The following is a 22,167-nucleotide window of genomic DNA, read 5'->3' as shown; positions in this document are numbered from 1 at the left end:
CAGATGTTCGGGAACAAGATAGCAAACCATGGGAAACAAGGTTAATTCACACGTCATGAGGAGCTGAGGCAAAGTTGACACCACTGATCAACACATTCCGGAAGGGTGACATATGATGGGAGATGAACAGGTGGGGGCAACCACTCAGAGCCAGTTTGATAAGGGTCAACAAATCAATGTAAGTTCATTGATAGCAATAGGCCAATCGGTGTTTTTTGTAGGAGGGTCGCACATCTCGGAAACTGTATAACTGTAGATGTAAAACCTCTGTTCTTAGAAGGCTTCATCGGAACTCTTCCCCTGCATGCTTGAATAAAAACCGGTTGAACCTAGGTTTCATCTGAGTGATTCCGTGGTCGCTATTCAGGTGAGTGTTGATTCCTTATATCAGGGAGTCCACCTTGAAGTCTTCTGTTTATCCCAACAACCACTTATCCCCATTCAGATGTATAGGTGATTCATGTACCAACGCGAAACAGCTTAAAATGTAAAAAGCTATTCCCCACAGGATTGCTCCTGAAAGCCCTGCTGTTCATAACATTTATTACAATTATGAAGAATATATCAGTAAAGCTAATGTGAGCAGATTGTATCATCTGTTAATTTACGAAAAATGTGTGCAGAAATGTAGGATACTCAGATATGATGGATATAGTAATACAGATAGTAAAAGCTTTTACTGATATATAAAATGGAAGAGAGTAACTAAAGTAAATGTTGGTCCCTTAGAAGATGAGAAGGGGGATTTAATAATGGGAAATGTAGAAATGGCTGAGACCTTAAACAATTATTTTGCTTCGGTCTTCACAGTGGAAGACACAAAAACCATGCCAAAAATTGCTGGGCACGGGAATGTGGGAAAGGAGGACATTGAGACAATCACTATCACGAGGTGGGTAGTGCTGGACAGGCTAATGGGACTCAAGGTAGACAAGTCCCCTGGTCCTGAAGAAATGCATCCCAGGGTATTAAAAGAGATGGCGGAAGTTATAGCAGATGCATTTGTTATAATCTACCAAAATTCTCTGGACTCTGGGGAGGTACCAGCGGATTGGAAAGCAGCTAATGTAACGCCTCTGTTTAAAAAAGGAGACAGACAAAAGGCAAGTAACTATAGGCCGGTTAGTTTAACATCTGTAGTGGGGAAAATGCTTGAAGCTATCATTAAAGAAGAAATAGCGGGACATCTAGATAAGAATAGAGCAATCAAGCAGACGCAACATGGATTCATGGAGGGGAAATCATGTTTAACTAATTTACTGGAATTCTTTGAGGATATAACGAGCATGGTGGATAGAGGTGTACCGATGGATGTGGTGTATTTTAGATTTCCAAAAGGCATTCGATAAGGTGCCACACAAAAGCTTACTGCAGAAGATAAAGGTACGCAGAGTCAGTGGAAATGTATTAGCATGGATCGAGAATTTGCTGGCTACAGAAAGCAGAGAGTCGGGATAAATGGGTCCTTTTCAGGTTGGAAATCGGTGGTTAGTGGTGTGCCACAGGGATCGGTGCTGGGACCACAACTGTTTACAATATACATAAACTGGAAGAGGGGACAGAGTGTAGTGTAACAAAATTTGCAGATGACACAAAGATTCGTGGGAAAGCGGGTTGTGTAGAGGACACAGAGAGGCTGCAAAGAGATTTGGATAGGTTAAACAAATGGGCTAAGGTTTGGCAGATGGAATACAATGTCGGAAAATGTGAGGTCATCCACCTTGGGAAAAAAACAGTAAAAGGGAATATTATTTGAATGAGGAGAAATTACAACATGCTGCAGTGCAGAGGGAATTGGGGGTCCTTGTGCATGAATCCCAAAAAGTTAGTTTGCAGGTGCAGCAGGTAATCAGGAAGGCGAATGGAATGTTGGCCTTCATTACGAGAGGGATGGAGTAAGAAGCAGGGAGGTCCTGCTGCAACTGTACAGGGTATTGGTGAGGCCGCACCTGGAGTACTGCGTGCAATTTTGGTCACCTTACTTAAGGAAGGATATACTAGCTTTGGAGGGGGGTACAGAGACGATTCACTAGGCTGATTCTGGAGATGAGGGGGTTACCTTATGGTGATAGATTGAGTAGATTGGGTCTTTACTCGTTGGAGTTCAGAAGGATGAGGGGTGATCTTATAGAAACATTTAAAATCATGAAAGTGATAGACAAGATAGAGTTGTTTCCACTGGTCGGGGAGACTAGAACTAGGGGGCACAGCCTCAAAATATGGGTGAGCCAATTTAAAACCGAGTTGAGAAGGAATTTCTTCTCCCAGAGGGTTGTGACTCTGTGGAATTCTCTGCCCAAGGAAGCAGTTGAGGCGAGCTCATTGAATGTATTCAAATCACAGAGAGATAGATTTTTAACCAATAAGGGAATTAAGGGTTATGGGGAACGGGCGGGTAAGTGGAGCCGAGTCCACGGCCAGATCAGCCATGACCTTGTTGAATGGTGGAGCAGGCTCGAGGGGCTAGATGGCCTACTCCTGTTCGTAATTCTTATGTTCTTATGTTATCTTTCAGAGAGATCTGCCATGAGATTACAACTGGACATAGGCAAGACAAATTACATTTAATATTGAGAATCCAGTGGTGATAACTGCAAGATAATGCATATTTGTAATGGAATAGCATGTATGATTACACAGTGATGGCTGCACTATTAAAGTGCAAGAATTCAATGTACCGAAAATGTTACTGCCAAAACAAATCAAATGCAAGGTTGGGCAAGTAGATCTAAAAATGCAAGTCACCAGAAGTTATAATAATACCATAAAGTATGCACGATACCATGTTTGGAGTATTCTGTCCAGTTTGGTTACTTTTTACATTTTGGGGGGATAAATTGTTGTGTTCATTGAGATGAAGCACATCAATCCTGAAAAATGCAGCACTTTTCCAGTTTTATTATTGTGTGTAACCATCAAGCAATATCAAGGATTGGTTTAATCTTAAAGTTAGTCTATTTCCCCCTAATAAAGTACTGGATCTCTAACTTGAGAAAAGCGCCTCACTGCACCAATGTGATTTTTAAAATGTCAAATGCTAGTCTACTTATGACCTTCTGATGGAAAATGCCATGCAAATATCAATTTGTGTTGAATTTCAGGCAATTCTGGTGTTATGGGCGTAAACCTACTAAAACTGGATTGAAACTGTTTAACACCGAGAGGTTTATTTTTCTCTGGCTGATTGTAATATAGCTCCACCTAGTGGACTACTGTGGTAATGCAACTGCTGCTGCAAATACTGTATAAAAGTCACTTGATGTATTGGAGCCATCTTGTAAAGTTTGTGCGTTAGTGATGTCATAAAGAAGATATCACATTGGCGATGAAGATAGGATAATCGGATTCCATAGCTGAAATTTTTGTTGGTGGATGTTCCTACAAACAACAGGGAGACTTTGGGGGCCTTCATTGTTTTGCAGCACATCTAAAAATCCAAGGTAAATTTCAAGCACATTGTTGACACTGCCCGCCGACTCCTCGGGGCCCACCGACTGTTTTGAGGCCCGCTGGGGCTCGCTGACTGTTCCGAGGCCCGTGGAGGCCCACTGACTGTTCCGAGGCTTGCTGGCTCTTCGAGGCCCACCAGCCTGCCGGCTCTTCGGGGCCCGCCGACTCGCTGACTGTTCCAAGGCCCGTCGGCTCTTCAGGGCCCACCGGCTCTTCGGGGGCCCCTGCACACTGATTGGCTGACTGACAGTCGATCCAACCAATCGGTGCAAGCACATACTTACCCCAGCAACAGCACTTAAAGGCGCAGTCGACCCAAACACGTGACCTCCCCTCATCCGGCTAAATCCCTCGTTCGGAATAGGCCAGGTCCCAAAGGTGCTGGATAAGGGAGGTTCAACCCATACTACATAGTGGGGAGGAGAGACCAATTGCTTTTGCTTCATGCACTCTCATGCCAGTGAGTGTAATTATGCACAGATCGAAAGAAAAGCTTTGGTATTAATTTTTGGGGTCAAGAAGTTCCACAAATACTTGTATGGTCTTAAGTTCACCATCGTTACTGACCATAAGCCCCTGACAGCAATCCTCCATCTAAAGTCATCAGTTCCAATGTTAGCTGCAGCCCGAATGCAGAGATGGGCTTTGATTTTGTCAGCATATAAGTATGACATTGAATATAGACGATCAGCTGATCACAGTAATGCTGGCTGATGCTATGTCCAGTTAGCCAGGTCTAGGTAAAGCTATAGAGTACATCATTATTCAGTGTACAACATGTCAATCGGTAAGCAAGAAACCAACATCAGCACCATTACAGCCATGGAAATGGCCTCCCAGGGTGTGGTAAAGGTTACATGTAGATTTTGCTGAGCTAGAAGGATAACAATTGTTCACTGTGATTGATAGCCATTCGAAGTGCTTCAAGGTGTTTCTGATGTGGAAAACAACAACAAGTAAAACATGAGACAATTTGCGAAGATTGTTTTCTTCATATGGGCTCCCAGAAGAAACTTTGTCTGATAATTGGCCACAATTTTGTTCAGAAGAATTTGCACAGTTCATGAGCAGAAATGGTATGAAATATACCAAAATTCCACTGTACCACCCTGCATCAAATGGTGCAGCAGAGCGCAGAGTACAAATTGTAAAACATACCCTCATCAAGCAAATGTTGGATCTAAATCCAAAGAAACGTCAATTGTCGTTGGACCACAAACTAGAAAATTTTCTAATTACTTTTCATAATACTCCTCATGCAACTACTGGTAGAACACCAGAAGAATTGTTTCTCAAACTACAGCCATGAACCATAATCTCATTATTAAAGCCAAATGTGGCACAGTCGGTAGAAGAGAAACAATTGAGACAGAAAGAGACAGAGAAAAGTGTGAAATTGAATCAGAAGATTAGAGTGAAGAACCATCCCAATAAATGGTTAAAGTGGTTACCAGGAAGAGTAGTGAAGATATGTGGTCCTCATACATATTTGGTCAAGATGTTTGATCATGAGAAGGTTAGGTTTGATTACATTGATCATATTTCACCTCCAGATGTAAAAGGAGTTGAAAGTCGGAACGATTTAATTATTTCTGATGAGTCAGATAGTCTTGTTACAAATAGAGTTCCAGTAGCAAATCTTACACCAGATGTACAAGAAATAAGTCCAAGAGAAAGTCAGAATTTAAGTCTGAGTCGAAGTTGTAGAGAGTCAAAATGTAGATCAAGGGTTACCCTTGGAGGCAATCTCTCCTCAGGCTCAGAAGAGAATGAGTCTAAGTTTAACACCATGTTTGGAAAGTTCTGTTCGAGAGCGAAGGTATCCTCTTTGAAAGAGAAAATAAGTGGTTAAGTTTGGTTTGTAAATATGGCAAAATAAATCCATATCTTTTGTTGTGTATAATCATGCAGTTATGTTTGATGATACTTCTTCATTAAGGAGGGAGAAGTGTAATATAGCTCCACCTAGTGGACTACTGCTCCACCTAGTGGACCACTCTGCTAATGCAACTGCTGCTGTAAATACCATAAAAGTCACCTGATATATTGCAGCCATCTTGTCAAGTCTGTGTGTTAGTGATGTTGCAAAGAATGTATTACATCGATATTTTAACATGCAATAAATGGATTGATGAAAGCAAGGACATATTAACCAGTGCAACGGGAAGAGAAAACTAAAGCAGGTGACAGTTGAGCAGAAGTATTTAAAACAGCTGCAATATTAACACTCGTGATTCATTTGTTTGTCCTGTGATTTGCAGAAGTTGAAGGTATTAATGGACGTCAGAAAATTAAATGTGTAGAATGCAATATGCCACTGAGTAAATCATGAGCAATAGAAAAAACATCCAGAGAAGAATATGGTGATAGGGTTAGATAAAGAGGTGGGAGAAGGCCCGTGTGGAGTATAAATACTGGCATAGACTAGTTGGACTGAATTATATGCAAGACCATAGATCACACACAGATGCTCCACAGGTCAACATGCATTCCGTGGGAGGAGTCGGGTTTTGTTTTGTCAGACTGCAGCAGAAGGCAGCCGGGGAGGGGGGGGCGGGGCAGTGGAGATGCATCTCCTTACTGCCAGTAGTGACTGTTCTAGTCTGCATCACTCAGATGGATCTCACAATCCTGTAGATAGTCTCAACAGATGAGGAATGGATCTAAAGGGACATCAATGCTGGCCATGACTTTCGTGGCACTCTAGATTGCTTCCAAGATGTTTCAATTAGAGAAGCAGAATGTGTGTATAAAAGTGTATCACTCGGGCTACCTTCACTCCAGCATTCCTGTGACAGGAAAGGGCAGAATCTATGAAGTTGACATCTGATGTGAAAGAGTGAATTGGCCTTTATGCATTTTATTGCAAACGGTGGTGGGAAAGGTTTTATCCCCCAGATTCCTTCCTTTCTGTTACGTCCGGACTCTAATGTACTGACTTACACGAGACACATACTGAAGTCAAGGTCACTCAGGACTTGCACCTTTAATTACAGCTCTCCCAGTGCTGCACTTGCCTGAGACCTCCCTTTATATACCACAGTGGGACAGGTATGGAGTGTCTCCTGCAAGTGCACCTCTGGTGGTAAGTTATGCTGATTGTTACAGGTCATATCCAGTTTCAGTCATGTATAGCATGGTAAGATACAGTTATATACAGTAATGTGAGATACATGACATCACCCTCCCCCAAGGTCTTATTGCCTTTATAGATTCAGTCTCTCAGGTGGTCTGCGCTCTCGCGTGGAGCGTCTTAGTTGTGGTTCAGTTGTTTGCCTTGGTGTCTGTTTTTCATTCGGTGTGATTGCTGGTATCTCGCCTGGGCTGTCTGTTGAGACTGCCCTTTCCTCAGGTTGTTCCACCTGTCTGTCCACCAGGTGTGGTGTGAGTTCCACATTGTCGTCTGCCTCTGGTTCTTCAGTGTTATCAGTGAATCTACTTTTTACTTGGTCTACATGCCTCCGGCAGGTTTGGCCATTGTCCATTTGTACAACCAGTAGCCTGTTTCCCTCTTTGTCTGTTACTGTCCCTGCAAGCCATTTGGGACCCCGGCCATAGTTTAGCACAAACACTTTGTCCCCTCTCTCATTTCACATCCCCCTCGAATTTCGGTCATGGTACTCAGTTAGCTTTTGATGCTTAGCCTCAACAATTTCATGCATGTCTGAGATGATTAACGAGTGCCTGGTCTTTAAGGTTCATTTCATCAATAGTTGCGCGGGGGAACCCCAGTCAACGAATGCGAACGAGATCCATATGCCAGCAGCAGTCATGACAGGCGGCTCTGCAGCGTGGGACCTTGTATTCTGAGCATGCCTTGTTTAATGATCTGCACTGCTCGCTCCGCCTGGCCATTGGAGGCCGGCTTGAAAGGTGTCGTCTTAACGTGATTTATACCATGGTCAACTTTAAAATTGTGAAATTCTGCGCTGATGAAGCACGGACCATTATCACTGACCAATATGTTAAAAATGCCGTGCATTGCAAACATGGTTCTAAGGCTCTCCACAGTGGTGGAGGTGGTGCTTGAGTTTAAAATGGTGCATTCGATCCATTTTGAAAATGCATCAACGATTACCAGGAACATTTTGCCCATGAATGGGCCCACATAGTCTACATGCACCCGCGACCATGGTTTGGTGGGCCAGGGGCTTAGGTGGACCTCCCTGGGGGCATTACTGAGTTGGGCACAAATGGTGCAACGACAGATGCAGAGCTCCAAGTCCGCATCAATGCCAGGCCACCAGACATGAGATCTGGCTATGGCCTTCATGAGGACGATCCCCGGGTGCTCGCGATGGAGCTCCCGGACAAACGCCTCCCTGCCTCGTAAGGGCATAACTACTCGGCTGCCCCACATCAGGCAGTCTGCCTGTAGTGAGAGTTCATGCATGCGCCTATGGAAAGGTTTGACCTCCTCGGGGCAGGCATCGCGAGCCTCTGCCCAGTCACCGGTTAAAACGCATCTTTTAACTAGAGATAATGGGCCCAAGTTTCCACATGATTTGCACCTGATTTTTAGGAGCAACTGGTGGAGAACGGACTATCTTAGAAATCGCAATTCTCCACATTTTTTTTTCTGCAGTTCTAGTGAGGTTGAACAGTTCTACTTTGGAACAGAATTTTTTTCTTCAAAAGGGGGCGTGTCCGGCCACTGACGCCTGATTTCAAAGTTTCTACAGTGAAAACGTACTCCAAACTAAAGTAGAATGGAGCAAGTGAAGATTTTTGTAGAACTGAAAAAACCTGTTCTACACATTAAAAAATCAGATGCAGGTTACAAATTAGGTGTCCAAAATGAGGTGGGGGGGGGAAAGGGAAGTCATTAAATTCTACGATCAATCCTTATTTATACTTCTACAAATATTATACAAATAAATCCAACCTGAATAAACATTTATAAGCAAAGAAAAGATTAAATAAACCATCTTCCTACCTGTGTGAAAGTGCTTCAGTCATCGTTCGTTGCCGTGGGGGGTGGGGAAGGAAACCGCCGTTTGTTGCCGCGGAGGGAGGGAGGGGAAGGAGACAGCGGTTTGTTGCCGCCGCGGAGGGGAGGGAGGGGGAGGAAACCGCCGTTTGTTGCCGTGGAGGGGAGGGAGGGGAAGGAGACAGCGGTTTGTTGCCGCCGTGGAGGGGAGGGAGGGGGAGGAAACCGCCGTTTGTTGCCGTGGAGGGTGGGGAGGGGAAGGAGACAGTGAGAAGGCTGCAAGAAGCCTCAGTGCTGATGGCAATGTGCTTTTATTAAAAAATGTTCAAAAATAAAACAGCTACAAAGAACTACAAAAATGGGCGAGTGACAATGTTTCCTTCACACTGCGCATGCGCGAATGCTCCAACGCGCAAGCGCAGCGTTGCCAGCAGGAAAAAAACTAATTTAAATAGTACCCGCCCCCTCCCACTTACAAAATCGGCGCGAGTGTAGGCTCCGCCCCCCTGGGCGCCGCGCCAAACAGGCAAGGAGCTGCAAAGCGCTCGAGAATAGCGCGTTTTTTTTCTGGCGCCGTTTTAGGCGCGAAAAACGGGCGCCCAGCTCGGAGGGGCGCCCGTTTTTTATCCTGTGGAAACTTGGGCCCAATATACCTCGCTAAAGAGTTTAGTGTAGGTGATACTTTAATTTTTATTCTTCTGTGCATCACTTGTTTGCTTTAGTTTTCATATTACTTAATTTTTCTGTTTCTTTCTGCCATTAAATTAGTCAATTTTTCATTCTTTGTCATCTATCTGAGCGAACTTACAATTCTGATTGACAGGTTCAAGGTGAGTTACAGTTACAATTAACTGCTGGCTTCTTGGAGTGTCCAAAGTTCTATCAGAAAAGCACAGTTGAAATGATTCATACTTTTAAATTTAAAAAAAAGTTTGGGGGGGGGAAGAGCCGCCATACAAAATACATTCATTTCTGCAGTAAATCTTTGATGACATTAACATATATATTTTTTTAATTATTGATTAATTAAAGTGATTGATGATGGTATTGGAGAATGGAGCATTGCCTACTTCACACAAAGACAGCATCAAGCACTAGCATATTAGCTGTGTCAAACAAAGGTAAAGCTTCCCACAATATACTACAACTCCTGCCTAAAATAATCCTCATTAAACACAGTGTCGAACTTTCATGGCAACATTCATTGTTATGCTCCTATTAAGGAAAATAGCCAAATTAGGATGAAGTATGAGAACAAGAGTTGGGAGCTTGTAGACATTGGGAACTGGACTGAGATGAACCAAGCTCATTGCACTTTGGGTCTTCAGTATTCATCACAATGAGAAGAACATCAACCTCTCAGTTCATCTTTTTCATGTCAGATCAATAGTTCCTTGCTAAATTGCATTCTAAGTCACAGCAAATGATAAAAACAAATTACGTTACATTTATCAGTGGACTGAAAGAATTTCATCAGCAAGTCTATGTAAGGAGCCACAGCTATGATGGGCGGTACTTGTGAATATTTCATTAAAACCATTATGGAGATTTTGTATAACATCTACAAATCTTGCAAAAAATACTAAGCAGCGGAAAATGCATTAAGCGATCTATCTAACATAGCACACTCCAGTTGATAGATAATATACTGCTCAAAGTAGACTTGGGATTTTAGCATTAAGCTGGACGATTCCCCCGGAAGCACTTGCCCAGCAGTAAGGTATCACAAGATTACCCTTTCTCTTCTTCCTCCACCAGAGGCGGGTGCTCCAGTGATGACTTAAATGGCTCCACTTGTCCTGAAATACTTTAATGCCTCTGACTCCAGGAAATAAGGACAGAGCATAACCTAGAGGCAGCTGGAAGTTCTGGCACACCAATTAACAGCCACCATGAAGGCAGACAGGAAATTCAGCCCAACATTTATCAAACAAGACTCTATAGCAACAAAGCAAAGTCTGTGTATTGGTGTCTCTAACCTTCACTCTTTACCAGAGTTCAATCTGACCTCAAAGCAGGAATCTGTGGCTAATGGCATAGATCTGTACATGAACTATAGATTACACACTGATATCTGCAGAAAAATGTCTTTAAAATGGATGAAGTTCTACAATGTTCCCAACACAGCAATTTATCCCCTGGTTTTCAGGGAGGTGCCTAGTGGAAACAATATAGTGTCCTTCATGGTAGGAAATGAAACAGAAGTTTAAACTTTCCCATGGTACTCTCATGGGGCCCAGTATGCTGGTTATCAGCGACAGGCCGAGGCCATAAAAGGAGTGGCAAGCGGCAGCCATGAACAGCGTGGCAGCATATCACTGCACGGTATAGTGCGAGCCGGTGACAACTTGGAGAAAGGCAACTGGATTGGACGTCACCAAAATCCAGGTTGCTGATTAGAGCGTGGGCAGGTACAGCAGGAGCAGCGAGGTCGGGGCGAAAGAGTGGCGAGAGATTGCAGAGTGACGTGATCGGGCCCAGGAGAGGCACGAGTTCGGGGCCCAGGGGTAGCATGGGCCAGCCCACACTGCGATGTGTGCGCACTAGGTCCGTGCAGCAAAGCTAGTTTCCATTCATCCTTGCGACTGGACCAAGACCAAGCTCTGTCAAGCCCATGTGGGGGTGGTGTGCAACGGCCACCACATGTTAAAAAAATCCATGCACAGGCATCTTCCACCCTTAGATATGTAGTTCGGGACCTGGAATATCAGGTCCTTCATTGAAACACCTGTGAACTCATCCCTTTTTGGTGTGGAAGCAAGTCATCCTCGATACGAGGGACCGCCCAAGAAGGAGGAGAATGTGGTTATTAAAATAATGACTTAGTCACTTTCGAAGGATAAATCATGAGGAACTAATAATTATTGGAATCTAACGTATCTTTATGAAATCATAAGCTTAACTAAAGATTTGACATACTATGCCTTTTTTTTTTGGCATGTATAAAATACAGTTGGGAAGTAATAAAAAGCTGTAGATAGTACCAAGTTCACTTTGAGAAAATAGTGATCATAGTATTGTAAGGTTTAGATTAATTATGGAGAAGAACAAAGAGCAATCTAGAATAAAAATATTTTACTGGAGGGCGGCTAATTTCATTGAATTGAGGAGGGATCTGGCCTGGGTAAATAGGAGTCAAAGACTGGCAGGCAAAAATATAATGGAGGAATGGGTGGCCTTTAAAGAGGAGATGGTTTGGGTACAGTTCAGGTACATTCCCACAAGGAGGAAAAGGAGGGCAAGCAAAGCCAGAGACCTCTGGATGAGGAAAGAGTTAAAGAGTAGGACACAGCAGAAAAAGTGTGCATATGACAGATGTCAACTTGATAATACAAGGGAGAATCAGGCTGAATTTAAAAAGTACAGAGGACAAGTGAAAAAGGAAATAAGAGGGGCAAAGAGCAAAATTGGAAAAGATTGATGACTTGCATAAAAGGGAATCTAAAGGTCTTCTCTAAGCATATTAATTGTAAAAGGGTTGTTAGAGTGGTGGGGTCAATTAAGGACCAAAATGGAGATCTATTGGTTGAGCCAGAAGGCATGGCTGAGGTTCTAAATGAGTACTTTGCATTGGTGTTTACCAAGGAAGAGGACTTTGACAAAGCTATCGTAAATGAGGAGGTTGCAGGGATACTGAATGAGATATAAATAGATAAAGAGGAGGTACTAGAAAGGCTGGCAGTACTGAAAGTGGCTAAGTCACTCAGTCCGGACAGGATGCATTCTAGGTTGCTGAGGGAAGTAAGGGTAGAAATTGCAGAATTGCTGGCTCCAATGTTCCAATCCTCCTTAGATACAAGGTAGATGCCAGATGACTGGTGGATTTCAAAGGTTTCTCCCCTTTTTTGAACAAGGGCATAAGATAAACCTGGTAATTGCAGGCCAGTCAGTTTAATATCGGTGGTGAGGAAGCTTTTAGAAATGATAATCCAGGAGAAAATTAACAACCACTTAGACAAGCGTGGACTAATAAAGGAGACCTCTGGGCTCCCGCTGTCCTCCGACCTCCATGATCTTCACCGTGTGGCAGATACAAGAGAAATGCAGGGAACAGCATCAACCCTTGTACATGGCCGCCTTTGACCTCACAAAAGCCTTCGACACAGTCAACCGTGAGGGATTATGCAGTTTTCTCCTCAGATTCGGCTGCCCTCAAAAGTTTGTCACCATCCTTCGCCTGCTCAATAATGACATGCAAGCTGTCATCCTGACCAATGGATCCACCACAGACCCATTCCACGTTTGGACCGGGGTCAAGCAAGGCTGTGTCATTGCACCAATGCTCTTCTCGATCTTCCTTGCTGGAGTGGAGCTAAATTACAGGACAAATGGGAATCTGTTCAAACACTGCCACCTCCAGATCAGATCCAAGGTTGACCTTCCTTCCATTATCGAATTACAGTAAGCAGACTACGCTTGCATCTATGCACACTCGGAGGCCAAACTCTAAGTCATCGTCAACACCTTTACTGAGGCGTACGAGTGTATGAGCCTTACACTAAACATCTGTAAGACAAAGGTCCTCCACCAATCTGACCCCGGCACACAGCACTGCCCCCCGGTTATCAAAATCCATGACGAGGCCTTAGACAACATGAACCATTTTCCATAGCTCGGGAGCCTCCCATCAACAAGGGCAGACATCGACGACAAGATTCAACACTGCCTTCAGTGTGCCAGTGCAGCCTTAGATAGCCTGAGGAAGAGTGTGTTTGAAGACCAGGACCTCAAACCCAGCACCAAGCTGATGGTCTACAGGGCAGTGGAGATACTCGCACTCCTATATGGCTCAGAGACATGGATTATGTACAGCAGGCATCTCAGAACACTGGAGAAGTACCACCAATGCTGCCTCCGCAAGATCCTGAAAATATACTGGCAGGATAGGCGCACCAACATCAATGTCCTCGCTCAGGCCAACAGCCCCAGCATCAAAGCACTGACCATGCTCGATCAGCTCTGCTGAGTAGGCTACATCATCCGCATGCCTGACACAAGACTCCCAAAACAAGCGCTCTACTCAGAGCTCTGACATGACAAGTGAGCCCTGGGTTGGCAGAGGAAACACTTCAAGGATACCCTCAAGGCCTCCTTGAAAAAATTGTAACATCCCCACTGTAAGGGATAAATTGTAGCAGACAAAAAGATGATAACCTAATCAGTATTAGGTCTGAGAAATTGCCTATGTAGGTAACACTTGCTTATGTAGGTATAGCACACTTACAACGCATTAAAACTGTAATCCTTAACCTTAGCACCAGTTAAACAGCCGAAGTCAGCAGTTTTTGATTAGAAGTCTCTGAGGAAGAGATAAGGAAGCCAGTATTTTGGTACAGTTACTCCAGGCAATGTGCAGACTGAGGGAGAGGGCAAATAATGGAACAACACAATGATGGGAGATGGACAGTTGCATATACTACTCAGATCCAGTCTGATAAGAGTCGACAAATCAATGCAACTCCGCTGATAGCAATAGACCTATTGATGATTTTGTAGGAGGGTAACTCCTCTCCAAAGCCTATATAAATTGTACTCAAAGCTTCATGTATTTCAAAGGTTCCATGACCTTCCCTTGCATTGCTCGAAGTAAAGCCGGTTAACCTGAGGTTTTGTTTGTTTACTTCAGTGGTCGTTATACAATGGGAGCTGAGCGAGGTGTCGATTATCTATATCAGTTAATCCACCCCAAGGAAGAGAAGCCTTCCTTTTACCCCAACACATGGGTGAGGTGTCGATTACCTATATCAGGTAGTCCGCCCCGAGGTAGAGAAGCCTCCTTATTACCCCTACACCCACCGACACCTGGGAATCCCTGGCCCAAGACTGCCCAAAGTGGAGGAAAAGCATCCGGGAAGGTGCTGAACGAGTCTCTTCGTCGAGAGCAAGCTGAAGCCAAACATCAATAGTGGAAGGAACGCACGGCAACCGAGGTACCCCACTTACCCGTTCCTTCAACCACCATCTGCCCAACCTGTGGCAGAGATTGTAGGTCCCACATCAGACTCTTCAGTCACCTGAGAACTGAGAAGTCATCCTCGACACCGAGGGACTGCCTATGATGATGAATAAAGGAGAACAGCACGGATTTGTTATGGACAAATCATGTTTGACTAACTTTATTAAGTTTTTTGATGTGGTGAACAAGGGCAGTGCAGTTAATGCTGTTTATATGGACTTTCGTGCCACGGAACAATTCCCCCCGTGAGGTGAAAAGGGGTTAGCACAGGGTGATAAGGGGTTGGCACGTATGGCGATGACATAATCGCCGGGGTGCAGCACAAACCCCTTATCGCCTGCTGACTCCCAGGGGCAAATCCGGTGGGGGGGGGGGGTAGCAAATCCGGTGGGGGGGGGGGGTAGCACTCGGTGCGCAGAGCCCAGACGAAAACCCTTTAGCACACCCTTATCTCCTGCTGCAGGCGCCAACTGGCCCTGCGCAAATGGGCAATTTCAGCACCATAGAGTATAAAAGCCAAGAAGTTATGCTAAACTTTTCTAAAACACTAGTTCGGCCCAAGCTGGAGTATTATGTCCAATTCTGGGCACCACACTTTAGGAAGCATGTGAAGACTTTGGTGAGGTTACAGAAGAGATTAACTAGAATGGGTCCAGGGATGAGGGATTACAGTTACGTGGATAGACTGGAGAAGTTGTTCTCTTTAAAGCAGAGAAGGCCAAGCGGAGATGTGGGAGAGGTGTTTAAAATCATGAAGGGGTTAGATAGAGTAAATAAAGAGAAACTGTTTCCAATGGCTGAAAGATCGATAACAAGGGGGCAGAGATTGAAGGAGATTGGCAAAAGAACCAGAGGCGACATGGAGAAACTTTTTTTTTAAACAAGCGAGTTCTTGTGATCTGGAATGCACAGCCTGAAAAGGATGGTGGAAGCAGAATCAATAGTAATTTTCAAAAGGGAATTGTATAAATACTTGAAGGAGCAAATATTGCAGGGATATGGGGAAAGAGCAGCGGAGCAGGATTAAATTGATTGCTCTTCGAAAGAGCACAGACTCGATGGGCTGAATGGCCTCCTTCTGTGCCATACTATTCTATGATTCTATGATTCTGTGTATCCAAGCATAAAATCACAAAGGGATAGCATACTTTTGCAATCTCCAACTTTGTATTACTGTAATTCATTGCACAGATAACAGCATTAATTGTAAATAAACTTATACCACAGTCCAAATAATGAGGTAATTTCTCAATTTAAAATAAAACACTTTTTCTTGCAGATAACAGTACATTGAAAGCTTCAGGAGGATAAAATTGAAATTGTATTGAATCACAAAATCTTGAAATCTTGTACCGAATAATAGACCTCCCAGCGTGTTGCACATAGCTTGTAATGATCATGCAGTATCCAGGTCAAAGCAGAATTAGGCAGTTGAGAGATAAATTGGACCCAGAAAAGGGATGGAAGAGATGAGAAGAGAGAGGGTGCACAGGGGAGTAGAATAGAGGTTGGAGAAGAGAGAGTGCAGAGGGGTGAAGAAAGGGCAGAGGGGTGAAAAAAAAAGGGCAGAGGGGGATGAGGAGGAGCAGAGAGGAGGAGGGGGGAGGGAGGACAGGGGTGGGGTGGAGAGAGGGCAGAGGGGTGGGGTGGAGAGAGGGCGGAAGGGGGGTTTAAGGACGGAAGGGGATGAGGGGGGGCAGAGGGGAGGAGGAGGTGGATGGGCAGGGGGTGGGGTGGAGAGTGGGCAGAAAGGGAGAAAAAGGGAGAAAAAATGGTGGAAAGGGGTAAGGGTGGAAGGGTGGAGTGAAGGGAGGGCAGAGGGGAGAGAGGGCAGTGGGGAGGAGGGGAGGGTGAAGGCGAGGATAGGTGAGGTTCTGGGATGAAGACTGGGGAGGGGGCAGTCAATGGCACAGGGAATCTGGAAACTGTTGAGATTTCAAGGGCAGTAGGAAAAAAAAATATTTTACTAAAGGCAGTAAATGTTTAAACTATCGTTCAACAATGATTACCTTTTATTTACCTCAAAAGCAAAAAAAAACACGATGATCAAGTACAGAGGAATACAGCAGGCTATGCCATAAAGTCGCCATTAACCAGAGCGTACAACTATAGGCAGATTTCAAGCAGTGATTATTGCCATTTCATCATGTGTATTCACTATATAAATCAAATATAGAGTTAGGACGTCACATAACATTAGTTCAAAAGCACAACATTCAGTTAAAATGAAAAAAACCCTGCACAGCACTACTTATGGATGTAACGGGTACTGCAGGAAAAAGTTGATACTTTTAGATTCGATTTTACCAGAGAGAGAGAGCAGGAGTTTTCAATGCATTTTAAAATCGAACGTTGTAACCCACTGAGCACCTTTAATGTACAATAAAGTAGAATGGACTATAATACTGGCACAATATACCCTCCCTAGCTCCCTCTACTCCATATATGAACATAAAATTCTGGGTTTGGGAATACAAGAAAGTACATAGAAACAAAGTAAACATCGGTACCAAGCCAAGTCTTGTTGGATCACAATTTTTGTTTCTTGGTTTCTGTTGGAGAGAATGTGCAGACATCTAGTAAGGACAAAATTGGCCTTAGCTATGATGCCACCATTAAATTATTAGCCTGCCAATACATTTGTTGTTTAAGCTCAAGAATGGCCACTTATGTGATGTATGAGTCAGCAACTATGGAACTGTACCCGATGAGAAAAAGGAAAGAAAATCAAAAAATAGTTGCTGTTCTCCCATCTCCATGCACAGCCTATAATTATGAATTCTTCTAATATTTAACTGGAGCCTCATCCATTATTTTGCACACTTCCTGAAAATTCCTGGGTGCATATCATCTTGACTAGTTGGCCTGTTGGTATGCAATTAAAACTAATATACAACAACAACTTGCATTTATATAGCACTTTTAACATCGTGAAATGCCCCAAGGAGCTTCACAAGAGCAGTATCAAACAACATTTAACATAGCAGTTTCACTTCCATTAAGGAGCTTGGGTAATGGCCAGGGCTGGTGAGCAATGAGGAACGTTAGACATTTTATCCTGATCTGAGCAATGACAATATTTTTACACCATAAATCCTCCAAAAACACTGCAAATAGTCAGCTAATTATTGTCTGTTATAATTAATATACACATTTGGTAGTCCAATGCAAAGGTGGATGAAATGCGTGCTTGTAATAGCAATACAGCACTCAACAAGATCTGGTGGCTCTGCAGTACAGATGTACCAAAGAAGGGTTCATTTTTAAACATGATACAGATGTTGTCTTATTTTGTTCAGTCGACAGTTTGTCTGGAGGGAAAAAGACTCTCAGTGGGTTAAACCTGAAATTCCACACCAGGGATTGAAAATGTTTTTAGACTCGAAGCATAGTATGAACCAGCAGTACTTCGACAGGGTGCTAATTGCTAAATGACAGTCTGCATAGCAGTGTAGTTGTTGGGCAACAGACAGTTAGATTTGTTCAAGGGACCTCCTATGATGATGGAGACTTGTTCAAGCTAATAGTCCTTTCCCACGGAGTTGTGATGGAAAAACACTTTAAAAAAGGGATTTTTAAACCTAGGCAAGAGGCCCTTTAGAAAATTAAACATCCGATGCGTCAGACTGAATTGGTAATGATATTAAAAAAAACTAGCATTTTTAAGTGCATAAATAAAACATTAATGTTTTTAGCAGACTGATATAAATAGCCTGAAGGGCACTTGTATTGTTTTTTGGCTTTGTTTTGTCGGAGGAGTCTTCTTTCACCTCAATTAATTTGTGGTTAATTAACCCTTCATAAAAAGTACACATTGGATATAAAATTCTGAAATGAAAAACAGGAATATGCGAGTGTTTCACCATAATTAACGGTCGCTAACAAAATGAAAGTATTGAAACATGTAACATATCAGAATGAGACTTTATTAAGTCATTAATAAAGGAATTTTACCCACTGTACTTTTTGTCAAGATTTATAAAGCAATTAAGTGATCCCTCATGGTCTTGTACATGGGAACTCAAAGCCAAGGCAGTAATTGTGTCAAGCAGGCTAGGGGTAGAGGGATGGGGTTGAATTAGGGGAGGGGAGAAGGAAGAGAAAGAGGAGTGTGAGGGTGGAGGGGGGGGGGGGGCGGTGGGAGAGATGAGGAGTGATGGGAAGAGGAGGAGTGAAGGGGAAAGTAATAGTGTAGAGGAAGAATTCATGGAATGTCTTCAAGATAGTTTTCGAGATCGGTATGTTGAGGGACCAACTAGGGAACAGGCTATGTTAGATCTAGTATTGTGCAATGAGAAAAGGTTAATTAAGAAGCTTGTAGTAAAAAGGCAGTTAGGGAAGTGTGATCATAATATGATGGAATTTTATAGCGAGTTTAAAGTGTTTTAGGTAAACCTGAAACTAGGAGCTTAAATCTCAACAAAGCAAACTATGTAGGTATGAGGGGTGAGTTGGCTAAGGTAGATTGGGAAACTACATTAAAAGGTATGATGGTAGACAAGCAATGGAAAGAATTTAAAGAATTAATAGATAATTTACAACAAATATACATTCCTTTAAGGCACAAAAACCTGACAGGAAAAGTAGTCCAACCGTGGCTAACAAGAGAAGTTAAAAATAGCATTAGATCAAAGGAAGAGGTTTGTAATGTTACCAGAAAGCGTAGTAAGCCTGAGGATTGGGAGGATTGGAGAAGTCAGCAAAGGAGGACCAAGAATTTGATAAAGAAAGGGAAAATTGAATAGGAGATTACAATTTTGAAATCTGCGTACGACATGAAACTTTGAAGTGTAATAAACAATAAGGAAGATAGTAATAGACTTCAAGAGAATACAGACAGGCTGGTGGAATGAGCAGACGAAATAGCAGATGAAATTCAATACAGAAAAGTGTGAGGTGATTTTGGTAGGAAGAATGAGAGTAAACTAACAGGAGACATAAAAACAGATTGTAAAAGCTTCTAAATGTAAGTAAAAAGGACAAAATTAGCAAAAATAAATGTGAATCCCTTACAGGCTGAGACAGGAGAAATTATAATGGGGAATAAGGAAATGGCAGAGAAATTAAACAAATACTTTGTTTTCACGGAAGAGGACGCAAAAAACCTGCTGGAAATAGTGGAGAACCAGGGGTCTAGCAAGAATGAGGAACTGAAAGAAATTAGTATTAGTAAAAATAATACTTGAGAAATTAATGGGACTGAAAGTAGATAAATCCCCTGGACCTGATGGCCTACATCCTAGCATTTTGAAAGAGGTGGCTATAGAAATAGTGGATGCATTGGTTGCCATCTTCCAAAATTCTATAGATTCTAGAATGCTTCCCATGGATTGGAAGGTAGCAAATGTAACCCCACTATTTAAGAAAGGAGCGAGAGAGAAAACGGAGAATGACAAATCAGTTAGCCTGACATCAGTCGTAGGGAAAATGCTAGCATCTACTATTAAGGATGTGGCAACAGGGCACTTAGAAAATAAGAAGAAAATTGGGCAGAGTCAACACAAATTTATTAAAGGGAAACCATGTTTGACAAATTTGGTTGTGTTTTTTTTTTGAGATTGTAACTAGCAGAATAGATAGGGGAGAAACCACTGGATCTGTGTATTTGGATTTTCAGAAGGCATTCAATAAGGTGATACACAAGAGGTTATTAAACAACATTCGGGATTGGGGGTAATATACTAGCATGGATTGAGGAATGATTAATGGAGAGAAAACAGAGTAGGAATAAACAGGTCATTTTCTGGTTGGCAGGCTGTAACTCATAGGGTAACACAAATATAGGTGTTTGGGCTTCAGCTAGTCACAATATACATCAATGATTTGGATTAGGGTCCAAATGTTATATGTCCAAGTTTGCTGATGATACAAAGCTAGGTGGGAATGTAAGTTGTAAGGACGATGCAAAGAGGCTTCAAGGGGATAGAGACAGGCTAAGTGAGTGGGCAAGAACGAGGCAAATGGAATATAATGTGGAGAAATGTGAAGTTATCCACTTTGGTAGGAAACATAGAAAAGCAGAGTTTTTTTTTTAAATGGTGAGAGATTGAGAAAATGTGATGTTCAGAGGGAGCTGGGTGTCCTTGTACACAAATCGCTGAAAGTGATCATGCAGGTACAGCAAGCAATGAAGAGAGCACATGGCTTGTTGGCCTTAATTCCAAGAGGATTTGAGTATAGGAGCAAAGATGTGTTACTGTAGTTATATAGGGCCCTGGTTAGGGCACACCTGGAGTATTGTGTTCAGTTTTGGTCTCCTTACCAAAGGAAGGACATACTTCCCTGCAAGCGATAAATTGTAAGAGTTGCAAATAGGTGGTCAGAATTATGTATAATGCATTAAACTGTATCCTTAACCTTAGTACCACTTAAACAGCCAAAATCAGCAGTTTTTGATTAGAAGTCTCTGAGGAAGAGATAAGGAAGTCAGTATTTTGGTACAGTTACTCCAGGCGACGTGCAGTCTGGGGTAGAGGGCAAATAATGGAACAACACAATAATGGGAGATGGACAGTTTTATATACCACTCAGAGCCAATCTGATAAGAGTTGACAAATCAATGTAACTCCGCTGATAGCAATAGACCTACTGATGATTTTGTAGGAGCATAGCTCCTCTCCAAAACCTATATAAATTGTACTCAAAGCTTCATGTATTTCGAAGGTTCCATGACACAGTTTCAGCTTTGAACTATGGTAGGCATGTGTGGCACCAGGAGGTATACCCTTTCTGAACCCTTTCTATTTTTCTCATTGCAGGCAAAGATCTCACACAACAGACGTGAGCAGTGCCCGACAGGCGGAGGGCCGCCTCAGATTCTGGATTTAACAGATGTCGAGGAACGGATGTCTGCCCTCCGTGAAGAACCAGCTCGGACAATTTCCGGGGCGATGCTGAGCCTTCTTCAGGCAGTGAGGGTATGTCAATGGATTGCGGGACTGATGTGACTTCATTGAGACGCATTATGAAGTAGCATGGGGCCTTCACATGTACATGTGCAATGCCACATTCCTGCATTCACCCTGTCCTCTACCCTGCTGCTAACTACATGTCTATTGTTTTCTGCTTGCAGAAGAACAGCCGTAATCGCGACAGGCATCCAGGGAGCCACCAACATCTGGCCATGGCGGAGATAATGAGGCATGCGACGAGACTGCAATGCCCGAGCCGTAGAGCTCACCCGTTGGCCAGCGCAACAAAACACATCTGGGGACGAAGCCAATTTCCCTGACTTTGAGTCATCGGAGGTGTAAAGTCCTGCCCCTCAGTACAGATTCACACGAGGCATGTAGTGAAGTCAAGGTCACTCTGGACCTGCACCTTTTATTTCACAGCTCTGGAATGCTGCACTTGCCTGAGACCTGTCCTTATATACCTGTCTCTTGCAAGTGCACGCCTGGTGGTAAGATATGCTGGTGGTTACAGGTCATATCTTATTACAGTCATGTATAGCATGTTAGGATACAGTTATATATAATAATGTAAGATACATGACATCACCCTCCCCCAAGGTCTTATTGTCTTTATAGGTTAAGTCTCTCAGGTGGTCTACGCTCTCGCGTAGAGTGTCTGAGTTGTGGTTCAGTTGTTTGCCTTGGTGTCTGTTTTTGTTTGGATATGGTTGCTGGTATCTCGCCTGGGCTGTCTGTTTCGATTGGTGTGATTGTTGTTGACTCGCCTGGGTTGTCTGTTGGGATTGCCCTTTCCTGAGGTTGTTCCCTCTGTCTGTCCACCAGGTGTGGTGCGAGTTCCACATTGTACTCTGCCTCTGGTTCCGCAGTGTTGTTGGTAAACCAGCTTTTGACTTGGTCGACATGCCTCCGGCAGGTTT

At 43.3% G+C, this 22,167-nt stretch overlaps 1 long non-coding RNA gene across 1 annotated transcript; it reads left to right on the top strand.

The window, feature by feature from the left end:
* Positions 1 to 286: 286 nt before the first annotated feature.
* On the top strand, positions 287 to 21,958 carry LOC139274792 (uncharacterized). Its single transcript, XR_011595607.1, has 3 exons — positions 287 to 367; positions 21,095 to 21,253; positions 21,409 to 21,958. It is a non-coding gene; the product is annotated as an uncharacterized lncRNA (long non-coding RNA).
* Positions 21,959 to 22,167: the final 209 nt, after the last annotated feature.

Source organism: Pristiophorus japonicus, chromosome 10, assembly GCF_044704955.1.
Source record: "Pristiophorus japonicus isolate sPriJap1 chromosome 10, sPriJap1.hap1, whole genome shotgun sequence".
Lineage (NCBI taxonomy): Eukaryota > Metazoa > Chordata > Chondrichthyes > Pristiophoridae > Pristiophorus > Pristiophorus japonicus.
The sequence above is the reverse complement of the archived record's forward strand: the minus strand, read 5'-3'. Positions and strand labels throughout refer to the sequence as shown.